Below are 10,491 nucleotides of genomic sequence, written 5' to 3'. Positions count from 1 at the left end.
GGCTTCAGTATGTCTTCAGAGTACTTTTATTTTTCTGGCTTCATAGTGAAGCCAAACAATGACGATATGTATTGTGATGGAAGTCAAATCAATACATTTGTGGTGATAACACACATACTTTATTCACATAAATAGCTACTCCAACAAGTTATTTCTGTACTAATGTTTTTAAAGATGGTTCAAAAGATTCTTGGAGGATTTTCTGCTGACTGAAATACCTAAAAAGCATAAATAATTCAGTGGATTGCAACACTTTGCTATTAGCAATGATGATTTAATCCATGAGCTCACTCACATTATTGATAGAGGTATTTCATAGTAAATGATGTACCGGTAGATTTATTTTACCAATTATTTTATTATGGGTAGTACTGAACTAAATTATGTTTTAAGTGTCGTGATAATTACCCAGAAGAGCTGATGCAACTTAAACGGCTGGAAATGGCAAATGAGGAAGTGTACACAGCGCTAACGGTAACTGGCCCTCTGCCATGTACAAATTTCCCTGCTCAGTCTCTCATGAACTATCTGCCCACAAGTTAAGCCCTTTGGTGATTAATGTACTGTAGGAGAGAGTGGTATAAAGAAAAGTGTCCAGTATTTTTGAAGTACCATATGATGGAAATGCACGAGTAAATCAAAATAGAGGATGTTGCGCTCAAGCAGTTTGGAGGGGTTGAATATCTTTATTACCCTGCAGTTTTATTTCAAAATCACATAAAAACCAAAAGTCTTTTTCTTTTTATTTATTTGTGGTTCAGTCTAGTCTGCTCCAAAAATAAAGCATCACCCCCTGTGTTTGTGAGAAGTTGTGGGTAAGAAATGAAAAAAAACAGCACATCACCTACTTCGCTTTGCTCGGCATCGGTCTGTGGCTCCCGTGTGGTCGGCTCTTCACCCGGTTTATTCCTGTCGGCACTCCATCACTGGCCTGTGCAGTATTAGCTCTTTTTTTCTTTTTTTTCTACCCGATTTATGTAGCCGCAGAACCTGAAAACTAACTTTATATCAAAATAACTTTAGTGGACTTCCACAGTATTTATGTAAAGTTTAATTTAACCTTGAACCCCATTTAAATCTGTCATGCAACAGTCTGCAGTCTGCTCAACTGAATGCTTGACCAGTTATGCTCTTGCTCAATTAAAATAAATGGCAGGGGGGAAAAAAGGCAAAAAAAAAAGAGAACCATAACTAATGTCTTTGATTTCCAAATATGGGCACATACCCATGTGTTTCTCTCTTTATATTTAACAATATTCTAGACAAGATTTACAACAAATACCTCCTGGGTTGGAAGCAGACTGACTGAACGTGTTGCAAGTGGCTTACAGTTGATGCCGTGCTACAACGGTGACTTTTAATCGTATCTGACACTATCAACCACAGTGTGTTGTGGCTCGTTTTGAATCGTGCACCTTTGGTTGCAGCGTGCGTGGGACTATTTGGTGCATTGCCCACATGGTTTGACTTTCACTTTTTATATGATTTTCTAGCAAAGTTTACTGTACATATAAAGTATGTCATGAGTCAGACTTATCTTTATTTTTCCTCTATTGTAACATCTCGAAGAGGTTCCATGCAGGGGAAAAAAACCTTATCTGAGTTTTGTTTTTTCCCCACCTCAGAGGGAAACAAGGTTTTAGTATCTATAAACCCAGCGTGCACATGCATGCCATTACTTAGGAAATCCATCATTTTGTTAGTAAAACCTATTTTCCTATTCTCTTTCCTTTTTTTTTAACAAAAAAGAATTTGTTGAATTTTATATTTGGGCCTTTTCTGGTATGTGTGTGAAGCAGCACAGCACTTGTGCATCATTCCTCAATCCCAGTGCATCTAAAATGAATGATGTGTATACAGTATGTTTCACTGCTGACAGTAAGGTATGTTTTTCAGTTTGTAAAGTAAAAAGCAACATCTCTTTTCTTGTCTGTTGAAATGCAATATTCTCTTTTGAATTAAACTGACAGTTCATATTTTTGAAAATGAATTGATTAAGCATAGATTACCTTGCTCAAAGCAAATTCACCCGGCAGCAACAATGACATTCACTAGTTAATACAGATAGAAGGTTGTAAGAATTACCTCAAACCTTTGGCAAGTGCAGTTCTGCTTTAGAGAACATACTACACAATGTTTTGGTTCTACGGCGCATTTATTTTGGTCATATTGATGGGAATTGTAACAGATGTTCTCCTTCAGCTGGTTGGTGGTTGCATCACAGCTACAAGGTTCCTGGTTTCACTCTCTGGCCGCTCAAATTCTTCCCACAGTCCAAAGACACGCATGTTAGAGTAGCTGGTCATTTGAAATCGCCTGTGAGTGTGATATCTTTGTCCTTGATGAAGATATAAAGGAGATCTTTATTGTCCCCAGGGGGGCAATTGGTTTCACAGCCAGCACGAAAGGGAAACAATGTGGATAACAACAAATAAATTAGACAGGAAAAAGAGATACACAAAGAATAGACGAAACTAAAAATATTCACTTTGGATATCAAGTCAGCTAACAGCAACAAGAACATATGTGTACTTTAACTATTGTTCCTTTTTTTACGTTACAAATCTGCAGCCAGAGGGAAGCGGCGCAAACAAAAGCCGATGGGTTGGATCAGCCAGGGTGATGAGGGCTTTCCTGGGTTTCTATGGGTTTTCACCTCCAAAACTTTCAATGAGAACAATAAAAGGTTTTATCTTTTGAAGGGATTTCCATAGTCCCTTCTAATGTCTTAGATATTTTATTAGTTGCCTTTGATCAGTTTATTTCTGCCTGGAGAAAACCATTCATCCAAACTTAGCGTTTTTCATTAAAATTTGAAGGTTTTGTAGGCATTTTCCTAATTCCTGATACTCTTATAAACAATGGATAAATATATAAATAAATATCCACAGCAACATGCATAAAAATGTTGTCCGTGATTGAAGCAAAGCAGGGTACTGAAACACTCTAAATGCACTTTATGTACATTTTACTTGCATACCGTTACTTCAGAAACGTTTTCAATGCAAGGCTTTTACACAACATTCTCGACATTATGATGCTGCTATTTTGATTAAGGATCAGAGCATTTCTTTTGCTGCTCTCATCATTACTCGGGGATGCCTTATTATAGCCTTTGTCATACATGTGAATCCTGGGTCCGACCACACTTGTGCCTGCTGCTGGTGGTCGTTACACAACAACATCATGTCTTCAGTCTTGGCCTTGAAGGTGCCAGACAGTTTCCTGCCATTGTGAAAAATGTAACAGTCCAGGGATTTCAGGCACATGTTTTTGTTTAGCGACCGCATACTTGCATGTGAAGAGCTTGTTTTTATGCGCTGAGTGGAACTATTTTGCAAGTGTAAGACAATAGTGAAGGTTTTTCTTGAGCATCTCGCGCGATGATGTTTGTTTAGCGGAGGACTGACAAAGAGAGGCTCAGTAGCCATAAAACACCCTGCGTGTCTTTGATTCTGTGTGTGATTTTCCTTCATTTGTTTGGCTATTGTTGGTAACTCTGCAGCCGTATTTGCATTAGTGTCATGTCCCTAATTGTGAGAGTCAGGAAAATATTGTTGCAACCAATAACAAACATCTGAGGCTATCCTATAATTATGATGTTTTGCTCCAATTCAAAAGGTTTTGTTCCCATAAGTCAGGGGTCGGCAACCCAAAATGTTGAAAGAGCCATATTGGACCAAAAACACAAAAAACGAATATGTCTGGAGCCGTAAAAAATGAAAGGTCTTGTATCAGCCTTAAAATGAAGACAAATGGTGAAAGGAGAAATGTCGAAAAAAAGTCAAAATGTGGAGAAAAAAGTCAAAATTTAGAGAAAAAAGTCAAAATGTTGAGATTAATGTTGAAGTACAATCTCGAGAAAAAAGTTCAAATGTTGAGAAAAAAGTCGAACTGTTGAGAAAAAAGTCGAAATGTCGAGATTAAAAAGGAAAGGAAAAAGGAAGAAAAAAAAGTGGAAAAAAGGAAAGAAAGAAGAAAAAAGAAAAAAAAAACAAGAAAAGAAAGAAAAAAAAGAGAAAATAAAGACAAAGAAAGAGAAAAAAGGAAGAAAAAAAGAAGAAAAAAGGGAAAAAAGGAAAAAAAGAAGAAAAAAGCAAAAAAAACAAGAAAAGAAAGAAAAAAAGGAAAAAAAGATAAAAGAAAGAGAAAAAAAGGAAGAAAAAAAGAAGAAGCAAAAAAGAAGAAAAAAAGGAAAAAAAGGTGAAACATTTTTGAAAAAGCTCCAGGAGCCACTAGGGGCAGCGCTAAAGATCCGCATGCGGCTCTGGAGCCGCGGGTTGCCGACCCCTGCCATAAGTCAAGAGTTGCTTTACTGACAGCCAGGCAGCTTCATATTTGACTCAAACAGTCACTCTGAATTTGACTTTGACTGAATTATTGCCCCACTTGGGCACAGACACAAGAGGGGAATCGATTTATCGACTGAAGTATGTCCAACTCCTCTTTGATAGGTGGCGATTATGCTCCTTTTTCAGCCTAATGACTTGACACGTGAAGTAGTTTTGAGTGGGAACAGAAAGTGCAGCAAAATCAATATTGACACTTGAGGCAATCGACCTACAGTACGTTGAAATAAATAGGAATTCTGAGCTTCTGACAAGACTCATAAATTGCTCTAATCCAGTGACACAGCTTCAAGTATGAGTCCAGTATCGAGTTCCCAGTGTTCGGGTTCAAGTCAAGTTCAGTTCATTAAAGAAAACTCTGGGCCACGTCGAGTTCAGCATTGATCCAAGTCCAGTGCAGTCCAAATGACACAAATATAAAATGAATTTTTTAGTAGTCCTTGCATATTAACTCTTCTTAAACATTTATAGTCTAGGTCTTAGCTGTTTTTATCCAAAGTGAGGAACATTGAAATTGATCAAATGTACATTTACTTACAAATGAACAGCTTAGCTGAATGTCCAACTGAACCCCTTGAGCATGGCTGGTTCCTGCTGACAAACAGTCTCTGTTAATGTTACAGAGTTTGGCCCATTTTAACATCATCAGCTACAGCTGCAGCTCTGCGTGGTAGCAGCAGGCTGGCAGGCTGTGAAAGAAAACGCAATTGAGTTTTAACTCTAGTTCATCAAATTCAGCAAGCACCCTGCTGTCTCTGTCGCTCCGCCCTTGCTATAATTTGAGCAAAAACCATTACCTTAACACTTGCTTCTCGGGGCGAATGCTTGCCAGATGACAACTGAAGTTGGAATTTGCCGCCATTACCTCCTCGAAGATTGTTTTTCTGCACATCGAACTTCACCACTTCTCGGATAATCAGTGAACGCTATTTTTCTTCCTGGCATTTTAGAGCCGTCAGTTTATTCCAGAACATGGGTATGAAATTTGATATTTAACTCAAGTTAGATATTATCCAAGTCCAAGTCAAGTTTCATGTCCTTTAAAATTCAATTTGAGTTGGCAGATTCAATTGAACATTTTTTCCACCAGGCCACCCCCCTCCTAAATAAAGTCATCTCAGCCCCCCAGCCCCGCCGCTCTAAAGACACTTAAAGAACACTTAAAGAACAATTATATCCTGTAAATACTTCTGCTTATTGTACATATTATATATTTTTTACTTACTTTATATATATACTAAGAAAAAAAATATTTTTTTTCCATTTTATTAATTTATTGCTTAGTGGAGCTGTTTTTACCATAGACATATATACATAGACGCCGCATCCACTGTGGCTGGACTTGCCTATAGGTCCGCCATCTCGGTACAGACCACTCGCCACGGCAATGCATTACATCTATGGAGGAGCGGCGTTTCTACACACACAAAAGTGATCATAAATGATGTTGTGAAGCTAATTTCACGTGATTTGTTTGTCAAACGTCACACATTACAGACAGATAAAACAAAAAGAAAAGAAAGAAAAGAACCCAGAAAACGTTCAATGTTCAGGTCTTTATTTACTATACAAGTATTTACTATATAATTGTTTCTATTGCCATTACTATTATTATTAATATTATATTATATTAACATATATTATATATACACATATATATTATATATTATACACACAGTTTGGCATTGACAACCACCATTCCAACCTACTGAAAGTGGTGGTGTCTGTGTTTCTCAAAATTAGGCTGCACCACATTGCAAAAGTCACCTCACTCAAATACCAGAGTGGTAGCACAAGACAGAAACTGTGCAAAACCGTTCTCTTTCAGGGGTTTTAGCTAGAATCTGTGAAAGGCTTGTATTATACTATAGATAGATAGAGATATATAGATAGAGATATATAGATAGATAGAGAGATATATAGATATAGATAGATCGAGATATAGAAATAGATAGATAGATAGAGAGATATATAGGTATAGATAGATAGATCGAGATAGATAGATAGATAGATAGATAGATAGATAGATAGATAGATAGATAGATATAAATAAATATATAGACATATGTATATATATATATATATATATATATATATATATGATAGTATACATTATATTTATTATAATCATCTAATGATGATAGTGATATAACAATAATAGAATGTAGTAGCAATAGTAACAATAATAATTATGTTCTATTATGTTAATATAATGTTAACATATAATATAATATATAATATATATGTATATATAATATATGTCAATATAATATAATATTAATAATAATAGTAATGGCAATAGAAACAATTATATGGTAAATACTTGTATAGTAAATAAAGACCTGAACATTGAACGTTTTCTGGGTTCTTTTCTTTCTTTTCGTTTAGTTTTATCTATGTGTGTCTGTAATGTGTGACGTTTGACAAACAAATCACGTGAAATTAGCTTCACAACATCATTTATGATCACTTTTGTGTGTGTAGAAACGCCGCTCCTCCATAGATGTAATGCATTGCCGTGGCGCGTGGTCTGTACCAAGATGGCGGACCTATAGGCACGTCACTTCAGTGGGCGGCGGCATTCGATGCGGCGTCTATGTATATATGTCTATGGTTTTTACCAGGTCAAATTCCTGTGTACATTCTACATTTGGCAAAATAAAGCGATTTCTGATTCTGATTTCTGATTCAAATCAGAGTCCTTGAAGCGAGTCTAAAAGCCTGCTCAAAGATGCCATTCCACGCATGTGATAGTACAGTCAGACAAACTCAAATAATTTTAACTTCATAAGTGTAACAGAAAATGCCTAACAAGAATGCATCTCCTTCCTGTCACCGCCACCTTGTTGTAAGACTAAGTTGACTACAGTATGTTGCTCAAGCTACTGTAATTAGCTGCAAAAGACGATATCATGGCCTCAGCTTCCAGTACTTGGTACAGTATATTTATGAAAAAATAGGAAGGTGTTAGAACAGGGGTCTTCAACTAGATTATTCAGGGGGCCACATCTGCAAAAGGACTGTATGGAGAAGCCGCACTGCGCAGGCGGAAAATTTGGGGGTTTTCAAAATGTATTTTGCACTCAAAGACGAAGATTTATGTATATATAATACATTTGTGCACAGGGATGAGCAGGAGAATATATGTCTAGTTTACATATGAATTATGTATTAATTGTCTCCAGATTTAGTAATTGTGAATGTTAAATATTATATTCAGATAAAGAAATATTATTTTAAATGCAAGTTCATTTTGAAACCATGCATTGTGCAAACTTAATGAACTTGATATTGACCTACTTTTAATAAAACACGCCATAATGACAAAGCACCACTTTCCACCAAGATTTCCTTATTTGAATATTATATTAAGCATTGAGCACAAGCATTTCAGTCCATAGTAGCCAGTTTGATGTTATAAATAAGCAACCAAAATATTAACCATAAGCTCCTTTATTTATGACACATCTGTGCATTATATCAGCAAAACAAAACAATCACATGAAATTATAGGAGGCTTAGAAGTCTGTCTGAAATGCAAAGTTCAAAAATTCAGGCCAATCCTAGAAGCCTAATGATGTAAACAAGTCCTCTATAAACTGAGGTTAATAACAAATAATGTGACAAACATTATCACTGTGCAACACTGGCAAAAAATCTGAAGTAGTAAAAAACATCTCCAACAGAGATTAACATGTACAAACACTGTCCAATGAATCATTAACCAACTGAAAAGGCTACCAAGCATCTTAAACTGTTATTAATTAACAAAATGCAATATGTAAACCATGTTATGGCGCTTTTGCATTAGTACCGCCTTAACTCGGTTCTACCCGTTTTGCCCTTTTGCACTAGAGCTGAGACGGGTAGAGCTGCTCCAAGCCGATACTTTTTTCTGTAACCATTTCCGCGAGGTTCTATACGGGGCTGAGCAGGGACTATTTCTGACGTCACCACCCTCCGCGCCACTGATTGGTCGGGGGGCGGGGACGTCACCACCCTCCGCGCCTCTGATTGGTCGGGGGGCGGGGCCGTCAGACGTTTGAATCAGGAAGCGGGAGTCAGCGCGAGAGTGACCCGCGGCTCGCAGCGATTTTATTATAAAGCGCAAAACGTCTGTTTGGTGATCCAACTCTGAGGTGCAGATGTTCACAAACCTGGTGACTGTCGAGAGACTTAAAAAAGGGATGTAGACGGGCTGTTTTACTCTCAGCCGCTCGCGGCTCCAGCTGATTTCTGATCAGTGCCGACATGAACAAAGCGGTTGCGCAATCAAGTACGTCACAGCAGCTTCACCCCAACCCCCCCACTTCTCACCTGGCTGTGGAAAAACACACGGGTAGAGGCGGGTAGAGGCGTGACGAGCCGAGTCGGGCCGAGTGCAAAAGTGCCATTAGTTTCACTTGCCGGCCGGAAGTGACGTCCGATCGATCGGGACAACACTACTTTCCCCCCCTTTTTTGAAATATGACCTTGGGCCACATAAAAGCTCCTGGCGGGCCGCAAGTGGCCCGCGGGCCGCCAGTTGAATACCCCTGTGTTAGAAGCACAGGCCACAGATACTCCTTGTGAATCTATTGACAGAGGCTGTGGTGCTCACTGAGGCAGCCTGTGCCACATTGCTTTGGCCCCTTATAAAAGTTTATACCAATTAATTAAAGCTTATACTCCTCTCTATCGCTGGAATGTTCTTCCAGAACCTCCGTTCTGTGTTTTGTTATTGTAGTCCTTCCCTCCAGCATTGCCTTCACCGTTCACTGTCCTCCTTGATTGATGCCACCTGCATCTCCTTTACCCATGTCTAACCCAATTACACCACCTGTTTGCCCTTAAACCGTGTATATGTGTGTGTACACCGTGCTGGGCAAAGTTCTCAGGCACCCCCAACCCTAGTCATTTTGTTTTATCAAAGTTTAAACTACTATGCATATCTGTTTATTTTTTCGGCCTCTATAAAAAATTTTTAAAAAACAAAGCAAAAAAAAGAAAGTAGTGATAATATCAGAGGTAGACTCAGGGTAGACTGGTTACTTGGTTGGCTGACTATTCGCCTGTTTTTTTCTCTGGGTCATAAAGAAGCTAAGAGGTCTGTGAAGTTATCTAAGAGTTGTAAAACCCAACATTCCTCCCTGCTGAGCTCTTCATTCACAGCAGATAAACCAAAGTTTTGACCAGCTGTCTAACCAGCTGTTGCAGTTTAAGAAGAACCTCAGTGCAAATTCTGCATCAGCGTCACACAGAGAAAGTTAAATGGCATCACATTAATTTTCTTCTTACTTATGTTCCCTGTAAAAGAAGACAAAAAAAAACTCTTCTTCTACCCACACAGGCTGCGAGGCGCAAAGACGCAGCTGAATATTCGTCTACCCCCATCCAACCTGTGGAGGCGGTTAGCTCAGGCACTTCCAGTGTTTTTCAGATATCTTCTCAGGCACTTTTGATCTCCTGTCTTTATCAGTGGCTGTACAGATTTAAAAAAATATTTTTTTTTACCACTGTCATGTAGCCTAGTGGCGGAGGAAGGATTCAGTTGAGCCTCGTAAATGCAGCCGCTCAGTGTAAAAATAATCATCCAGGGTGGAGAGCTTTAACACACACACATATATATATATATATATATATATATATATATATATATATATATACACACACACATATATATATATATATATATATATATATATATATATATATATATATATAAATTTACTTTATTTGTACTTTATATGTAAAGTACAAATAAAGAAGTACCCTAAATTTGCCAAGTCAATGCACCTTCTTAGTTTAAGTTGTATATTTCAACTTGTAATTTAACTTGATGCACTTGTTTTCGGTCTAAAATACAGACACTAGTCTAGGTTTTCTTAAAATAAATGATTTAACCTCATCAGTCCACAGTTCTTCCACTTAAGATCCAATAATAACTCAAAACACTTGGTTTGTAGATGTATTGAAGAATGTTCAATAAGTCAAAGGCACCCATTTCAGAATGTAGTGAGGATTTTGCTCTTTTTTTTCTTCTCTTTTTGACTGTAAGAGCAAACAAAAGAGGAGGAGGTGCACAGAAACCAGTGGGCGGAGCTTCTATCCCCTCCACTCAAAATACAAAAACTGTCTGCGATACCGGCACAAAGCAGAAGTG

Source organism: Cololabis saira, chromosome 4 (genome assembly GCF_033807715.1).
Source record: "Cololabis saira isolate AMF1-May2022 chromosome 4, fColSai1.1, whole genome shotgun sequence".
In the NCBI taxonomy this organism is placed as follows: Eukaryota; Metazoa; Chordata; class Actinopteri; order Beloniformes; family Belonidae; genus Cololabis; species Cololabis saira.
This window is presented reverse-complemented; position numbering follows the sequence as displayed.